The 17219-nt window shown below is 44.4% G+C and overlaps 1 pseudogene across 1 annotated transcript in view; it reads left to right on the top strand.

Moving 5' to 3' along the window:
• The window catches only part of LOC123993486, a 202006-nt pseudogene that overhangs the window by 102695 nt on the left and 82092 nt on the right, over positions 1–17219 (top strand). The window contains exons 5-6 of the transcript XR_006831454.1: positions 7855–7901; positions 12744–12857. The product of XR_006831454.1 is annotated as an alpha-1,3-mannosyl-glycoprotein 4-beta-N-acetylglucosaminyltransferase B-like (transcript). The remainder of the gene's footprint in view (positions 1–7854; positions 7902–12743; positions 12858–17219) is intronic.

The following is a 17219-nucleotide window of genomic DNA, read 5'->3' as shown; positions in this document are numbered from 1 at the left end:
TAAAGTGGCTGGAGTTGAGTCAGTATGTTGGCAGCATTCAATGTTAGTGATGTCTGTTTAACAGTCTGATGGCCTTGAGATAGAAGCTGTTTTTCAGTCTCTCCGTCCCAGCTTTGATGCACTTGTACTGACCTCGCCTTCTGGATGATAGTGGGGTGAACAGGCAGTGGCTCGGGTGGTTGTTGTCGTTGATGATCTTTTTGGCCTTCCTGTGACATCGGGTGGTGTAGGTGTCCTGGAGGGCAGGTAGTTTGCACCCGGTGATGCGTTTTGCAGACCTCACCACCCTCTGGAAAGCCTTCCGGTTATGGGTGGAGCAGCTGCCGTACCAGGCGGTGATACAGCCCGACAGGATGCTCTCGATTGTGCATCTGTAGAAGTTTGTGAGTGTTTTTGGTGACAAGCCAGATTTCTTCTGCCTCCTGAGGCGCTGCTGCACCTTCTCCACAACGCTGTCTGTATGGGTGGACCATTTCAGTTTGTCCGTGATGTGTACGCCAAGGAACTTAAAACTCTCCACCCTCTCCACTACTGTCCCGTCAATGTAGATAGGGGGCTGCTCCCTCTGCTGTTTCCTGAAGTCCACGATCATCTCCTTTGTTTTGTTGACATTGAGTGTGAGGTTATTTTCCTGACACCACACTATGAGGGCCCTCACCTCCTCCCTGTAGGCCGTCTCGTCGTTGTTGGTAATCAAGCCTACCACTGTAGTGTCGTCTGCAAACTTGATGATTGAGTTGGAGGCGTGCATGGCCACGCAGTCAGGAGAGGGCTGAGAATGCACCCTTGTGGGGACCCAGTGTTGAAGATCACCTTGGTGGAGATGTTGTTACCTACCCTCACTACCTGGGGGTGGCCCGTCGGGAAGTCCAGGACCCAGTTGCACAGGGCGGGGTCAATATCCAGGGTCTCGAGCTTGATGACGAGTTTGGAGGGTACTATGGTGTTAAATGCTGAGCTATAATCGATGAACAGCATTCTTACATATGTATTCCTCTTGTCCAAATGGGTTGGGGCAGAGTGCAGTGTGGTTGAGATTGCATCGTCTGTGGACCTATTTGGGCGGTAAGCAAATTGGAGTGGGTCTAGGGTGTCAGGTAGGGTGGAGGTGATATGGTCCTTGACTAGTCTCTCAAAGTACTTCATGATGACGGACGTGAGTGCTACAGGACGGTAGTCGTTTAGCTCAGTTACCTTCGCTTTCTTGGGACAGGAACAATGGTGGCCCTGTTGAAGCATGTGGGGACAGCAGACTGGGATAAGGATTGATTGAATATGTCTGTAAACACACCAGCCAGCTGGTATGCGCATGCTGTGAGGACGCGGCCGGGGATGCCGTCTGTGCCTGCAGGCTTGCGAGGGTTAACACGTTTAAATGTTTTACTCACGTTGGCTACAGTGAAGGAGAGCCCGCAGGTTTTGGTAGCGGGCCGTGTCAGTGGCATTGTATTGTCCTCAAAGCGAGCAAAGAAGTTGTTTAGTCTGTCTGGGAGCAGGGCATCGTGATCCGCGACGGGGCTGGTTTTTCTTTTGTAGTCCGTGATTGACTGTAGACCCTGCCACATACCTCTCGTGTCTGAGCCGATGATTTACGACTTCACTTTGTCTCTCTACTGACGCTTAGCTTGTTTGATTGCCTTGCAGAGGGAATAGCTACACTGTTTGTATTCGGTCATGTTTACGGTCACCTTGTCCTGATTAAAAGCTGTGATTCGCGGGTTCAGTTTTGCGCGATTGCATGATTACTGCATGCAATAGCTGTGGGATCAGCAGAGGCATTCAGGGCAGTAAGAGGGACATAAATTAGGTTACTTACATTGTGTCTTCCAACGCCCCTGGGATCATGTACATTTGCTGAAGCATTATGACAACTCAGTGACACAATGGTAGGGATTAAATGAGCTGGGCGTGGGTCATTGTGAAGTCATTGTCTCAACGCAGCTGTACAATGCTGTGAAAGGATCCAGGAACCCAAATGATTTGGTTGGATCCGATCCAACTCAAAATATGAGCTTTGTTTCCAGAAGCTATCAAAATTGTCAATAAATGTGACACCCACAAAACTGCAATAGTCTCGTAGCCAGTTATGGAGGGTGAAAAGTCTGCTGAACCGTTCAATGCCACGATTTAGAGAGGGCAGAGGGCCACATATTATGGGGTGTTTGTTGGTGTCAAGTAGTGACCCAATCTGTTCTTTAAAATCTATCTTCAACTGTTCTGAGCTGCCCTTCATAATGTCATTGAATCCCACTTGAACTGTGAAAGACTCAATTTCGTGATGCCGGTTTAAAATGTTTGGCAGCAGCTTATTGATGTCATGTAAAGTTTTTGCTCCAGGGACTGAGACATTTCTCACCATTGAACTGCCCAATACAACGGCCTGAGAAGGGCAATGTGTGCGTGGATGTTTGACTGCATGCGCACGCGTTCATGTGTGTGTCTGTATGTATCTATAAAGGACAGGGATCTGAAGAGCTAATGAATGACGCTACCCCAGGCTACTGCCTCTACCACACATACATCCCCTCTTGATCCCCCTAATAGTCTAGACACTAATCATCGCTAACTCCTATAACCCTAAAGCTATCATTCCCATATGACCGATGCTAAGGTAATTAGCGAAAGCGAAGAGGCTAGCCTCACAGATAGGCCTATGTGTGTTCACTGGAGTTCATTGTGAAGAAACCCTAATCATGTAAATGGGTTGTTTAAGTCCAAAGGACAAATTACTAGAAGGAGCCCTGTTGTGGTGTGTGTGTGTGTGTGTGTGTGTGTGTGTGTGTGTGTGTGTGTGTGTGTGTGTGTGTGTGTGTGTGTGTGTGTGTGTGTGTGTGTGTGTGTGTGTGTGTGTGTGTGTGTGTGTGTGTGTGTGTGTGTGTGTGTGTGTGTGTGTGTGTGTGTGTGTGTGTGTGTGTGTGTGTGTGTGTGTGCACGCGCCCTTCCCAATGCATTGCTCTCCCCTGCTGTCAGTGTGTGACCATATGAATATTCTAAGCAGTTGCATTTGCTCAACTACAGTAATAACACACAGAACTAAACAAATATAATGCATACCATTTTGTTCCATTGTCTTGCGGTGGGTTAGTTGAACTTGCTGACTGAGTTGGGCTACTACTGTATGGCCTTGGTCCTCTGGCTAGCTGGTACCTACATCACTGTACTAGATAGGATTATACTTGACTATTGCACATTATAAACCGGGTTGTTTGAGCCCTGAATGCTGATTGGCTTAAAGCCCTGGTAAAGTATATCAGACCAAATACCACGGGTATGACACAAAATTACTTAGTAACCAGTGAATCAATAAAGCACCTTAGAGGTTTGTGGTATACAGCCAATATAACATGGCTGTATCCACATCTGTATACCACACCCATACCACACCCCCCCCCCCCCCCCGGGCCTTATTGCTTAATTATACAACGTTATACAATTATACAAATGGTATACTCGACAACATACACATGGCCACGTTCATAAAAAGTGCCATTGTTTACGTCATTACCTAACAATGTACAACCACCACCATCACCACTACCACCACCACTACCACCACTACCACCACCACCACCACAGATCTACTGTCTCATCTGCCCAGCCATGCAATTTATAATATTGTTCTCCACTGTAAAAAGCATCTAAACATGATCTCCAACATTGTTTAAATATTGAAATTTGATCTCAAGCTGTCCCATAGTAATGAGCGTGTCGGGACAAGACAGACAGGCAGCTTTGCTCAGCTAGTTGAAATCATTCATCAGCATCATTTTTATGGATATATACAAAGACATTTCAAGATAAAAACAGGTCAAACAAAACTAAATGCAGATAGTTTTCTGTCTTTCCAGCTTCAGTCAGAAGTGCTTGTGTTAGCTGTATAGTTGGCTAGCTAGCAAGAGGGGTAAAAGCCTCCATTGCAATTGTTTGACATAGCAACCTGCAAAGTTCTGGAACTATCAACCATGCGTGGGTAGTTTTGCTTTAGATGGCAGTCAATACGAATAGAACTAGCGACCAGAGAATGCCTTACATTGCACTTGACAACCAGTGTTAGTGAATGTAGCATCACGTTTGGTGAAATAATCTTGCATTTCAATGCTGGTAACTCGTTGTATAAAAGCAATAATACCATTGAGTTCATGTGTTATGAGCTTTTTATCATGCAGATCCACTGCATGGCTGGGCAATGCCACAATTTAGAGAGGGCAGAGGGACAGATATTATGGGGCGTTTGTTGGTGTCAAGTAGTGACCCAATCTGTTGAATGGCTACTATACTGTAGCCATTTAAATTAAGTATGGCTACAGTATAGGGCTGTATATTAACTGTACATTAAGATAGACACGTCCCACTGGCTGAACACATGCTGTCAGCCAACAGTTGTCAACCTCCATGAATAATCTGAGGTCATGTTTCTCACCTCTCTGGATGTGGTACATTTAAGTGATAATGCCAGAGAAGCCAGTGTTTGGAGTATATATTGGCACTATACAGTATATTGGCACGGGTGTTGTTTGGCCAGAGGCGAAGTCGAGGGCTGGCAAACCGTGCCAATATGTCCTCCAAACACTGGTTTCGAGGGCATAATCACTTTTATGCAATGGGTTATCAACATATTCAAATAATGATTGACATATTTTCATTAAACATTTTTTTATTTAGATGAATCTATTTGTACTATTTAATCCTTCCACAAGATATAGTCCCGACACAAATCTAGGGTTGCTACCCAAGCCGGCTGGTCGTTCGTTCTATTGGTTCGGTTGCCAGAGACGCGACCCAGTTGTTCAGTCTTTTTGTTCTGAATCTATGGACGCGACCCAGTCGTTTGTTCTTAATGTTCCATTGTCATACTGGCTGGCAACATTCTTATCCCTTGCTTGCTAGCCAGCAAACTATGGCTAACTTACAATTACATCAAACAGTGCAGACAGAATAACAACAGTCGCTGCATTTATTTGGATACATCCATAACAACAAGCTAATGAGGCACGATTTCGCCTGGTATAGAGAATGTGCTCTCTCGTTAGGACACTGTTGTTCAGAGGAGCTAGCCAACAACACAGCTAACACAAACACTTCAAACTGAAGCTGGTAAGACTGCAAACTAGCTGCACTTCATTTCATTTTACCTTTTTTCAACTGACATTTCTTTGTATATATCCATAAAAATGATGCCAGCTGATTCATGAGTGGCTGAAAAACACTGCCTGCCTCTCTCTCTCTCGTCCCGACTCCCGACCCCTACACGTTCATTACTATGGGATAGTTGGATATTGAATTCATATTGAAACAGTGTTGCAAATGTCGGCGAGACAGACAGCAATGTTTATACAAACCCCCGCTGTTGAAAAGTAAATGTTAGTCTAAAAGTAATGTGAGATAATGTTTAGATGCTTTTTATAGCGGAGATCAAGTTTAGAACTTCACTGCCTGGTCTGATAAGACAGTGGATAGGGCTGATGAGACAGTGGATAGAGCTGATAAGACAGTGGATAGGGCTGATGAGACAGTGGATAGGGCTGATAAGACAGTGGATAGGGCTGATAAGACAGTGGATAGGGCTGATAAGACAGTGGATAGGGCTGATAAGACAGTGGATAGGGCTGATAAGACAGTGGATAGGGCTGATAAGACAGTGGATAGGGCTGATAAGACAGTGGATAGGGCTGATAAGACAGTGGATAGGGCTGATGAGACAGTGGATAGGGCTGTTAAGACAGTGGATAGGGCTGATAAGACAGTGGATAGGGCTGATGAGACAGTGGATAGGGCTGATAAGACAGTGGATAGGGCTGATAAGACAGTGGATAGGGCTGATAAGACAGTGGATAGGGCTGATAAGACAGTGGATAGGGCTGATAAGACAGTGGATAGGGCTGATGAGACAGTGGATAGGGCTGATAAGACAGTGGATAGGGCTGATAAGACAGTGGATAGGACTGATGAGACAGTGGATAGGGCTGATAAGACAGTGGATAGGGCTGATAAGACAGTGGATAGGGCTGATGAGACAGTGGATAGGGCTGATAAGACAGTGGCTTGCGCAGTCAGATGGAACAAAGTAAATAGGCATTTTAAGGTCAAAGATTTAGCCGGTGGAAACTTGTGGAAAAAACTCCGGCTGGAATGCTCTTTTAACCAATCACCATTCAGGATTAGACCCACCCATTGTATAATCCACCAATGGAGTGTCTCACACCTGAGGAAGGGGGGGGGGTCTGGTGTTGTATGGAGCCTAATATAGCACACGCCAGCCTCTTGGAGAGATGAAAACAGTCGGGTATTTCAGCTTTTTTCTGTCAACTTCTCTCTCTCTCTCTCTCTCTCTCTCTCTCTCTCTCTCTCTCTCTCTCTCTCTCTCTCTCTCTCTCTCTCACTCACTCACTCACTCACTCACTCACTCACTCACTCACTCTCAGACACACACACACACACACACTTCTCCCCTTCTTTCCCTAGTCCTTGCTTCGTCTTTGACATGGGAGATTAAGTCATGCTTAAACAAATCCCCCTTTCTCTGCCTCCCTTCCTCCTAATATCCTTCCTGGTGGACTAGCTCTGAGAAAGCATTCAGGCTAGTGCACACTGTTTACAGTCACAGTTTCAAATGTCCAATTCCGCCTCTATACCCTACAGTCCACCCGTACACATTTCATATAGATTTGAAATGATTGGATAGGTCTTAGTTTCACATGGCCAGTTGGAATTTTCACAGTATATTCCTCATACCTATTCAAAATCTTTTCAGATCTACACAAAGTACCTAGGCGAAGGGTTTAAGGATTGATTTGGAATTGGGCAAGACTGTCTGTCTGCTCAAAGGCCCCAAAACCATTTAACATAGGAAACCAGAAAAAGGGATATATGGTTTCTCTTGTTTTTCAAGAGAATATTTGGACAAAAACAGGACAAAATGTTTTATTCAAATGTGACAGGATATATTGTTTTCATTGTGATAATTCCTCTTCCCTCCCTCCCTACATCCCTCTATTCCTCTCTCGGACGGTTACTTTGGGAAGCAGAGGATGCGGTCAGAGTGATCCCAGGTGTTTCCTGTTGGCCATCTGATCTCTTGCGCCTGTCTCTCCACTTCCGATGCTCCCTCCATCCTTCCCTCTACCCGTAAACCTTTCAGGATGGAGATTCATAGTCAGGGAATTTGTCATCATTTGCTGTTTAATAACCGATACATTTCCGATACATTTTTAGAGTTGGTCCTCCAGATTGGAATGACTAGGCAGGGCAACAGTCAAAGAAAGATGGCGTTCGCTGTTAGTTCTACAATATTAGTTGGTATTGCATGATGTTACTGTGCATTACTTTGCTGAGGCATATCCTCTTGAACAAGCACAATGTTTTGGGGTTTGATTATGGATCTATATGGAAGTAATCAAGTAGTCCCAGCTCAAACCTGGTCGGTGGATGAATACATGCGTGTACATGTTATCCTCTCCCTGACCTCATCACAGCTCTGGATGCTGGATTCATACTGAGCCAGATAATTACACCATCAAGCGGCTGATTCCACTTGGGAAGAAACTGGAACAGCCCACAAGCCCCACGGTGGCCATCTTGGAACACTATTGAACCGTTGCGCAATTATTGTAACGTTGTTGTTGTGATAAAAAAAGCATTTAGTGATTTTTATTCCATATTGTATCCAGGGAAGATTGTAGCTGACAAAGGCAACATTATTTTAGGTAAAACATGATGTGTGGACAGTATTGCAGAGCACATAGTAACAGAATGTATACTATGTCAACACCTTTATGTAGCCATACTATCTGTTAATGGCACAACAAAGGCATGAACATTTGGTTTTATTCAGGGGGGTTTTCTCATGTTTTGCAGACGGACCAACAGTACGCCAACAGCGTGGCTGACAACCTCAAGCGCCTGTAAGTACCGTGGCATGATGGGATGGTGTTTCCATGGAGACCTGCCTATTTGGGCTCAGGGGGCTCAGGGTGTGGAAGAGGGAGTGTGTGTGTGTGTGTGTGTGTGTGTGTGTGTGTGTGTGTGTGTGTGTGTGTGTGTGTGTGTGTGTGTGTGTGTGTGTGTGTGTGTGTGTGTGTGTGTGTGTGTGTGTGTGTGTGTGTGTGTGTGTGTGTGTGTGTGTGTGTGTGTGTGTGTGTGTGTGTGTGTGTGTGTTTTTTACATGACTAGTTATTGTGTGTGTGTTTGCTACCTGTGTTTAATGTTTGCATGTTCATGTGCAAATGTGAGTGTGTGTGGGTGAGTAACGGCTGTATTTGTTATAAACTTGTTATAAAGAATGGTCCTCTCACTGTCAACTGTGTTTATTTTCAGCAAACTTAAAATGTGTAAATATTTGTATGAACATAAGATTCAACAACTGAGACAAAGACTCAATAGGTTCCACAGACATGTGACTAACAGAAATGGAATGTCCCTGAACAATAGGGGATCAAAATCAGAAGTAACAGTCAGTATCTGGTGTGGCCACCAGCTGCATTAAGAACTGCAGTGCATCTCCTCTTCATGGACTGCACCAGATTTGGCAGTTCTTGCTGTGAGATGTTACCTCACTCTTCCACCAAGACACCTTACCAGTTCCTAGACTTTTCTGGGGGGAATGGCCCTAGCCCTCAACCTCCGATCCAACAGGTCTCAGACGTACTCAATGGGATTGAGATCCGGGCTCTTCGCTGGCCATGGCAGAACACTGACATTCCTGTCTTGCAGGAAATCACGCACAGAATGAGCAGTATGGCTGGTGGCATTGTCATGCTGGAGGGTCATGTCAGGATGAGCCTGCAGGAAGGGTACCACATGAGGGAGGAGGATGTCTTCCCTGTAACTCACAGCGTTGAGATTGCCTGCAATGACTACAAGCTCAGTCTGATGATGCTGTGACACACCGCCCCAGATCATGATGGACCCTCCACCTCAAAATGGATCCCGGCCTGAGTACAGGCCTCAGTGCTCATTCCTTCGACGATAAACGCAAATCCGACCATCACCCCCGGTGAGACAAAACCGTGACTCGAAGGTGAAGAGCACTTTTTGCCGGTCCTGTCTGGTCCTGTCTGGTGGATTTGTGCCCATATGCGACGTTGTTGCCGGTGATGTCTGGTGAGGACCTGCCTTACAACAGGCCTACAAGCCCCCAGTTTCAGCCTATTGTGGACAGTCTGAGCACTGATGGAGGGATTGTGCGTTCCTGGTGTAACTCGGGCAGTTGTTGTTGCCATCCTGTACCTGTCTCGCGGGTGTGATGTTCGGATGTACCGATCCTGTGCAGGTGTTGTTACATGTGGTCTATCACAGTGAGCTGTCCATCCTGTCTCCCTGTAGCGCTGTCTTAGGTATCTCACAGTACAGACATTGCCCTGGCCACATCTGCAGTCCTCATTCCTCCTTGCAGTATGCCTAAGGCACGTTCATGCAGATGAGCAGGGACCATGTGCATCTTTCTTTTGGTGTTTTTCAGTCAGTAGAAAAGACTCTTTTAGTGTCCTAAGTTTTCATAACTGTGACATTATTGTCCTACCATCTGTAAGCTGTTAGTGTCTTAACGACCGTTCCACAGGTGCATGTTCATTAATTGTTCATGGTTCATTGAACAAGCATGGGAAACAGTGTATAAGCTCTTTACAATGAAGATCTGTGAAGTTATTTAGATTTTTGCGAATTATCTTTGAAAGACAGGGTCCTGAAAAAGGGACGTTTCTTTTTTTGCTGAGTTTAGTTGTGTGCATATGTCATGCTTGATCTCTGCTTGAGTGTGTAAGTCCTTGATCTATTCGACACGTGTGCACATCTGTCTTCTTTGTGTGTGCATGTGTCTATTTGAATGTACGTTTGTGTATGTGTGTGTGTGTGTGTGCAATTGAACGTACCCTGTTTACATTCCATCACAGACACACAGAGTACAAAATAAGCAACCTAAATAGAATTCACAACCACAAAGGACTCAACAACAGAGAAACAGGTCTCCTTGGGAATGCCTTTGTGTTTTAACACTGTTCCTGTCTGTTTACCCTTAGGGCTGTAGTGTAAATCTGAGTGCCTTCAGAATCCATGGGGGTTCTCCTACTTTACTTTGACTACACATTGCTTGAGGCACTTGTTTGCTCTACATTGCTCTACAACTATGTGGGTATAGGTAATGTTAATACACAGTGAGATATTTAGTCAGACTATTGATGTTTTGACGTATGAGTGAGAATATGTACTTTCTAAACACAAAAGGATACAGATTAATGATAGTGTGCATTCAAAATGTTAATATACCTAATATCTTTCTTATAAAATAGTGAGGGGAATAACATAAAATACTGGCTGATAAGTAATCCTATTTGCATTCACACCAGCACTAGAGAGTAAATGAACAACAGTTTCATATTAAATAAACACATGCATACAGACACATGCTTTTCTGTTTACTGGCTTTGTCTGATCTCTGGAGAGAGACAGAAACACATCTGTCCCATTTTATTTCTCTCTTTCTTTATTTCTCTCTGTCTCTCTCTGTCTCTCTCTCTTCCCCTCTCTCTCTCTCTCTCTTTCTTTATTTCTTTCTTTCTCTCTCTCTCTCTCTCTCTCTCTCTCTCTCTCTCTCTCTCTCTCTCTCTCTCTCTCTCTCTCTCTCTCTCTCTCTCTCTCTCTCTCTCTCTCTCTCTCTCTCTCGCTTTGTGTCTCTCACAGACACAAACACAGTCTTACACACACAAACACCACTTTCCATCCTGTTATTAATTTCCTCCTAGCACCTTATCTAAACATACAGAATCCTCCTCACAACATGCCCACGGTGCAGGTTTTAGAGCCTGCTGTTTTAGACTCCTGCTTGTCTTTTCCTGCTGAGGTGGCCATTTTGACCCAAGATGATACCAGTGGTCACTTCGTTGCTGTCACTCCCTACGTCCGCTAAGGGGGTCACCTCACCTCACGAGAGGTCCTGCATTCCAAATGACACCCTATTCCCTATATAGTGCACTACTTCTGATCAAAGACTAGTGCTGAGTGATTAGTGCTTTTGGAGGTTGTTTCGGTTCAATTATTAGAAAATAATCAAGGATTTCAGTTTCAATAATTTTAACAAAATATTAAATGCATTATGTAGGTTGAATGCTGTAACAACACAGAATAAAACAATAAATAAAAGTCCCATGATGGTAGTGACTGACATTACTGCTTATCACTTATTAACCATAATGTATTCAAATTACTCAGTTGTGTATATTACATTTGTTTTAATTGAAGACTTTATTATTTCATTCCAAGTCATCTCATCTCTATAGAGCTGCTGCCTATGCTGTCTGATGAAATCACTATTTTAGTAGTTCCTTAAAGTAAATAAGGCATACTTTTATGATTGCTGAATACCTACTATCAATCACGTAGATCATGTATCTTCAGGTAGAGATACCTCGTGAAGCAACTGCTCTCTATCCCTCAAGACTGTGCATTCTTCTCACTTCTCCCTATCTGTGTCTGTCCCACATTAACTTAACTAATGTAGCTGGTGTAAAAGAAACACACGAACCGGAGAAGTAGGTGCGCAATGGATTATGGTCATTGTAGTTAATTACCACGTTTTCTGCGCTAAACTATGTAGAATATTGGCCTGTTGGAAGCTACAACTCTAAAGAAACTGTGCGTTGAGCTCACAGAAATGGAATTCAAATCATTTAACCGACGTCGATCGTTTAAGTTGTTTAGAAACCGAAAATGAACTTACATTTATGTTAATCGCTCAGCATTACCAGAACCAGATGGGCCATCGGAAAAAGTAGTGTACTACATAGGGAATAGGGTGTAATTTGGGATCGAGGCTGGAGATGGCTATGGGTGTCGATGGAGGGAAGGGGGAAGTGAAGAGGGGAGGAGGGAGGTTGAATATCCCCCCTGTCACCTCGACATTCTCTCAGGGAGATTGAAGACCCAGGAGAGAGGAGTTGGTTGTGTGTGTGTGTGTGTGTGTGTGTGTGTGTGTGTGTGTGTGTGTGTGTGTGTGTGTGTGTGTGTGTGTGTGTGTGTGTGTGTGTGTGTGTGTGTGTGTGTGTGTGTGTGTGTGTGTGTGTGTGTGTGTGTGTGTGTGTGTGTGTGTGTGTGTGTGTGCACTATTGTGAGTTAGTGTGTGTGAGTGTGTGGTTCCTCAGGCACACACACCTCTCCTGTCCTGGTTGATTGACAGGGTTAGTGATTACACACTTGAGACCTGACCCCTGTCTCTCTCCTGAATGGCTCGTCTCTCTGTCTTCATACATTGTAATCTGACACCTTCCTCCCACGGAGATGTTACAACAGTGGTGGTGGTGGTAGTGGTGTGTGTGTGTGTGTGTGTGTGTGTGTGTGTGTGTGTGTGTGTGTGTGTGTGTGTGTGTGTGTGTGTGTGTGTGTGTGTGTGTGTGTGTGTGTGTGTGTGTGTGTGTGTGTGTGTGTGTGTGTGTGTGTGTGTGTGTGTGTGTGTGTGTGTGTGTGTGTGTGTGTGTCTGTGCGTGATCCTGTCTCCATCTCCCCTGGTTACCACCTATCAACCACCTGACCAGAGAGGAAGTCAATAGTGTTTGTGGAAAGGGTGGCAGGGACCCACATACTGTTGTGTCTGTCTGTCTGCCTATCTATCTGCCTGTTTGTGTCTGTCTGGCTGTCGGTTTGTCTGCCTGTATCTATCATAACTGTGTCTATGTGATAGTAGTAGTTGGGATTGTTCAACTCTTTCTCTTCCCCTCTCTCTCCCCCTCGCCAACACTCTCTCCTCTCTCTGTCAGGTTTCCAGTGGAGATCCAGTCAGGTCTTCTGGAAGTCATATCTCCGTCTGTCCACTTCTACCCCGACTTCTCCCGCCTCAAAGAGTCCTTCGGAGACCCCAAGGAGAGGGTCAGGTAAGACTGCAGCCTTCTCAGCAGTTTTCACAATTGTCTGAGGGTTCAACTGCAGTTCATTTCAGGAGACAAGTTGAAATGTAACTCATGTCTTGAACCTTGGCCCATTGTTTGGTTAGAGGATTCCAAGACGATTTGTTAAAATGAAACTGGGATTGGTGGCAACTTATTAGGGTAGGATGGGCTTGTGGTAATGGCTGAAGCAGAGTCAGTGGAATGGTATCAAATACATCAAACATGGCTTCCATGTGTTTGATGCCATTTGATTTGCTCTGTTCCAGCCATTATTATGAGCCGTGCTCCCCTCAGCAGCCTCCACTGAACTGAGCGCGCATGTGTGAGTGTATGTGTGTGCTGTCTTGTTGAGTACGACATGAGGAAGCTCTCCACTGCTCTGTCCTTGTGTGACTTGATGACATCACTTCAGTGTCACCACATCTCCCTTCACTTACTTATCACCCTGCTGTGTGTGTGTGTGTGTGTGTGTGTGTGTGTGTGTGTGTGTGTGTGTGTGTGTGTGTGTGTGTGTGTGTGTGTGTGTGTGTGTGTGTGTGTGTGTGTGTGTGTGTGTGTGTGTGTGTGTGTGTGTGTGTGTGTGTGTGTGTGTGTGTGTGTGCGCGCGCGCACGTGCATGCGTGTGAATATGTAATGTGCATGACTGTGCATGCATTAGCCTCTGTGTCTGTCTGCCTGTCTGTTTGTTTTTCTGACTGTCTATGTATGAACAGTGCTTTCAGAAAGTATTCACACCCCTTGACCTTTTCTACATTTTGGTGGGATTCAAATGGATTAGTCCTTTTTTTGTAAACAATCTTCACAAAATACTCAGTAATGTCAAAGTGGAAGAATTCTAACGTGTGAAAAATAGAAAACACGTATGTACAGTGGGGAGAACAATTATTTGATACACTGCCGATTTTGCAGGTTTTCCTACTTACAAAGCATGTAGAGGTCTGTCATTTTTATCATAGGTACACTTCAACTGTGAGAGACGGAATCTAAAACAAAAATCCAGAAAATCACATTGACATGATTTGGAAAGGCACACACCTGTCTATATAAGGTCCCACAGTTGACAGTGCATGGCAGAGAAAAACCAAGCCATGAGGTCGAAGGAATAGTCCTTAGAGCTCCGAGACAGCATTGTGTCGAGGCACAGATCTGGGGAAGTGTAGCAAAACATTTCTGCAGCATTGAAGGTCCCCAAGAACACAGTGGTCTCTATCATTCTTAAATGGAAGAAGTTTGGAACCATCAAGACTCTTCCTAGAGCTGGCTGCCAGGCCAAACTGAGCAATCGGGGGAGAAGGACCTCGGTCAGGGTGTTGACCAAGATCCCGGTGGTCACTCTGAAAGAGCTCCAATGTTCCTCTGCTGAGATGGGAGAACCTTCTGGAAGGACAACCATCTTTGCAGCACTCCACCATTTAGGTCTTTATGGTAGAGTGGCCAGACGGAAGCCACTCCTCAGTGAAAGGCACATGACAGCCCGCTATGAGTTTGCTAAAAGGCACCTAAAGACTCTCAGACCATGAGAAACAAGATTCTCTGGCCTGATGAAACCAAGATTGAACTCTTTGACACAGGATTTTGAATGAATTTATTTGCAAATGATGGTGGAAAATAAGTATTTGGTCAATAACAAAGTTTATCTCAATACTTTGTTATATACCTTTTGTTGGCAATGACAGAGGTCAAGCGTTTTCTGTAAGTCTTCACAAGGTTTTCACACACTGTTGCTGGTATTTTGGCCCATTCCTCCACTGTTGCTGGTATTTTGGCCCATTTTGGCCCATTCCTCCAGGCAGATATCCTCTAGAGCAGTGATGTTTTGGGGCTGTTGCTGGGCAACATTTCAACTCCCTCCAAAGTTTTTCTATGGGGTTGAGATCTGGAGGCCAGGCCACTCCAAGACCTTGAAATGCTTCTTACGAAGCCACTCCTTCGTTGCCCAGGCGGTGTGTTTGGGATCATTGTCATGCTGAAAGACCCAGCCACGTTTCATCTTCAATGCTCTTGCTGATGGAAGGAGGTTTTTTCTCAAAATCTCACGATACATGGCCCCATTCATTATTTCCTTTACATGGATCAGTCGTCCTGGTCCCTTTGCAGAAAAACAGCCCCAAAGCATGATGTTTCCACCCCCATGCTTCACAGTAGGTATGGTGTTCTTTGGATGCAACTCAGCATTCTTTGTCCTCCAAACAAGACCCACGTCCCTGGCTACGTAGTATGTTACTGATGGTTGGCTTTGTTACTTTGGTCCCAGATCTCTGCAGGTCATTCACTAGGTCCCCTGTGTGGTTCTGGGATTTTTGCTCACCGTTCTTGTGATAATTTTGACCCCACGGGGTGAGATCTTGCGTGGAGCCACAGATCGAGGGAGATTATCAGTGGTATTGTATGTCTTCCATTTCCTAATATTTGCTCCCACAGTTGATTTCTTCAAACCAAGCTGCTTACCTATTGCAGATTAAGTCTTCCCAGCCTGGTGCAGGTCTACAATTTTGTTTCTGGTGTTCTTTGACAGCTCTTTGGTCTTGGCCATAGTGGAGTTTGGAATGTGACTGTTTGAGGTTGTGGACAGGTGTCTTTTATACTGATAAAAGATGCATGCAAACAGGATGCATGTTTTGGAATATTTGTATTCTGTACAAGCTTCCTTGTTTTCACTCTTTCATTTAGGTTACTATTGTGGAGTAACTACAATGCTGTTGATCCATCCTCAGTTTTCTCGTATCACAGCCATTAAACTCTGTAACTGTTTTAAAGTCACCATTGGCCTCATGGTGAAATCCCTGAACGCTTTCCTTCCTCTCCAGTCAACTGAGTTAGGAAGGACACCTGTATCTTAATAGCGAATGGGTTTATTGATACACCGCCCAAAGTGTAATTAATAACTTCACCATGCTCAAAGTGATATTCAATCTTTGCATTTTTTTCCACAATTCTACCAATAGGTGCCCTTCTTTGCGAGGCATTAGAAAACCTCCCTGGTCTTTGTAGTTGAATCATTGTTTAAAAGTCACTGCTCGACTGAGAGACCTTACAGATAATTGTATGTGTGGGGTACAGAGATGAGGTAAGCATTTAAAATCACGTTGAACACTATTATTGCACACAGAGTGAGTCCGTGCAACTTGTTATGTGACTTGTTAAGCACATTTCTACTGCTGAACTTAATTATGCTTGCCATAACGAAGGGATTGAAAACGTATTGACTTTTCATTTTTCATGAATTTGTAAACATTTCTATAAACATAATTCCACTTTGACATTGTGGGGTATTGTGTGTAGGCCAGTGACACACAATCTCAATTGAATCCGTTTAAAATGCGGGCTGTAACACAACAAAATGTGGGAAAGGTCAAGGGGTTTGAATACTTTCTTAACACTGTGTTTGAGTGTGTGTGAGTGTTTTATACGCCTACGTTTATGGGCCTTCATTTTGTTTATTTGTGTCTGTGTCTGACTGTCTGAGACTTGATTTCTCATTTCTGTGTGCAGTCAGTCTGTTCTTTTGTTTTATTTAGTGCTTGGCTGCGGTGCGTGGTTTTGATGAAGAACAGGCTAGCTGACGGAGGCTGGCTTAGTGAAGTCAAGTCAGTTGTGTGTCGGTGTGTCTGTGCTACTGTTCATAGCTCTTCTAGTCCTAACTCAGCCATTGTTATTTAATTACCAAGGCAAAGGAATCCGTAGGCTCACTTTAGCTCTTGCACCACTTAATCTCGAGAATAGAATAGTGGCGATATAATAAACTGACTGGGTACCTAACTACTTTGGCTACTTTAACATATGCTTTATCATAGAAACACAGAAGAATGATATCAAGCTGTGCAAAGATGTAGTAAATCTGTAGTTCCCCTCCCCAACTTCTTCCATTCTCCTCTCCTCCCCTCTGCTTTCCGTGGGTGTGCCAGGCTCTCCATCTCACCTGTGTGTGTAATCCAGGGAGATTTGTTCAGATTAGAGGCTTTTAACAGTTTCACTCTGACAGGATTACTAGTTTGGGAATGGGAGGGCACTCTCGTCAGTCCTAAATCCTGCCAGAAACACACATTCATCCCTACACTCACACACAAATGAGAGAGAGGAGATAATGAATGAATGAAAAATAAGTGGAAGGGAAAGAGTAAGAGAAAAAAGAATAACAAATGATGCGGCGAGGAGGGGAGAGGTACTTTACTGAAGACTGGTAATGACTGGTAGTGATTATAGATCAGAGAAGAGAGGTACTTTACTGAAGACTGGTAATGACTGGTAGTGATTATAGATCAGAGAAGAGAGGTACTTTACTGAAGACTGGTAATGACTGGTAGTGATTATAGATCAGAGAAGAGAGGTACTTTACTGAAGACTGGT

The sequence above is a fragment of the Oncorhynchus gorbuscha genome, linkage group LG13, assembly GCF_021184085.1.
Source record: "Oncorhynchus gorbuscha isolate QuinsamMale2020 ecotype Even-year linkage group LG13, OgorEven_v1.0, whole genome shotgun sequence".
NCBI classification, from domain to species: Eukaryota; Metazoa; Chordata; class Actinopteri; order Salmoniformes; family Salmonidae; genus Oncorhynchus; species Oncorhynchus gorbuscha.
The sequence above is the reverse complement of the archived record's forward strand: the minus strand, read 5'-3'. Positions and strand labels throughout refer to the sequence as shown.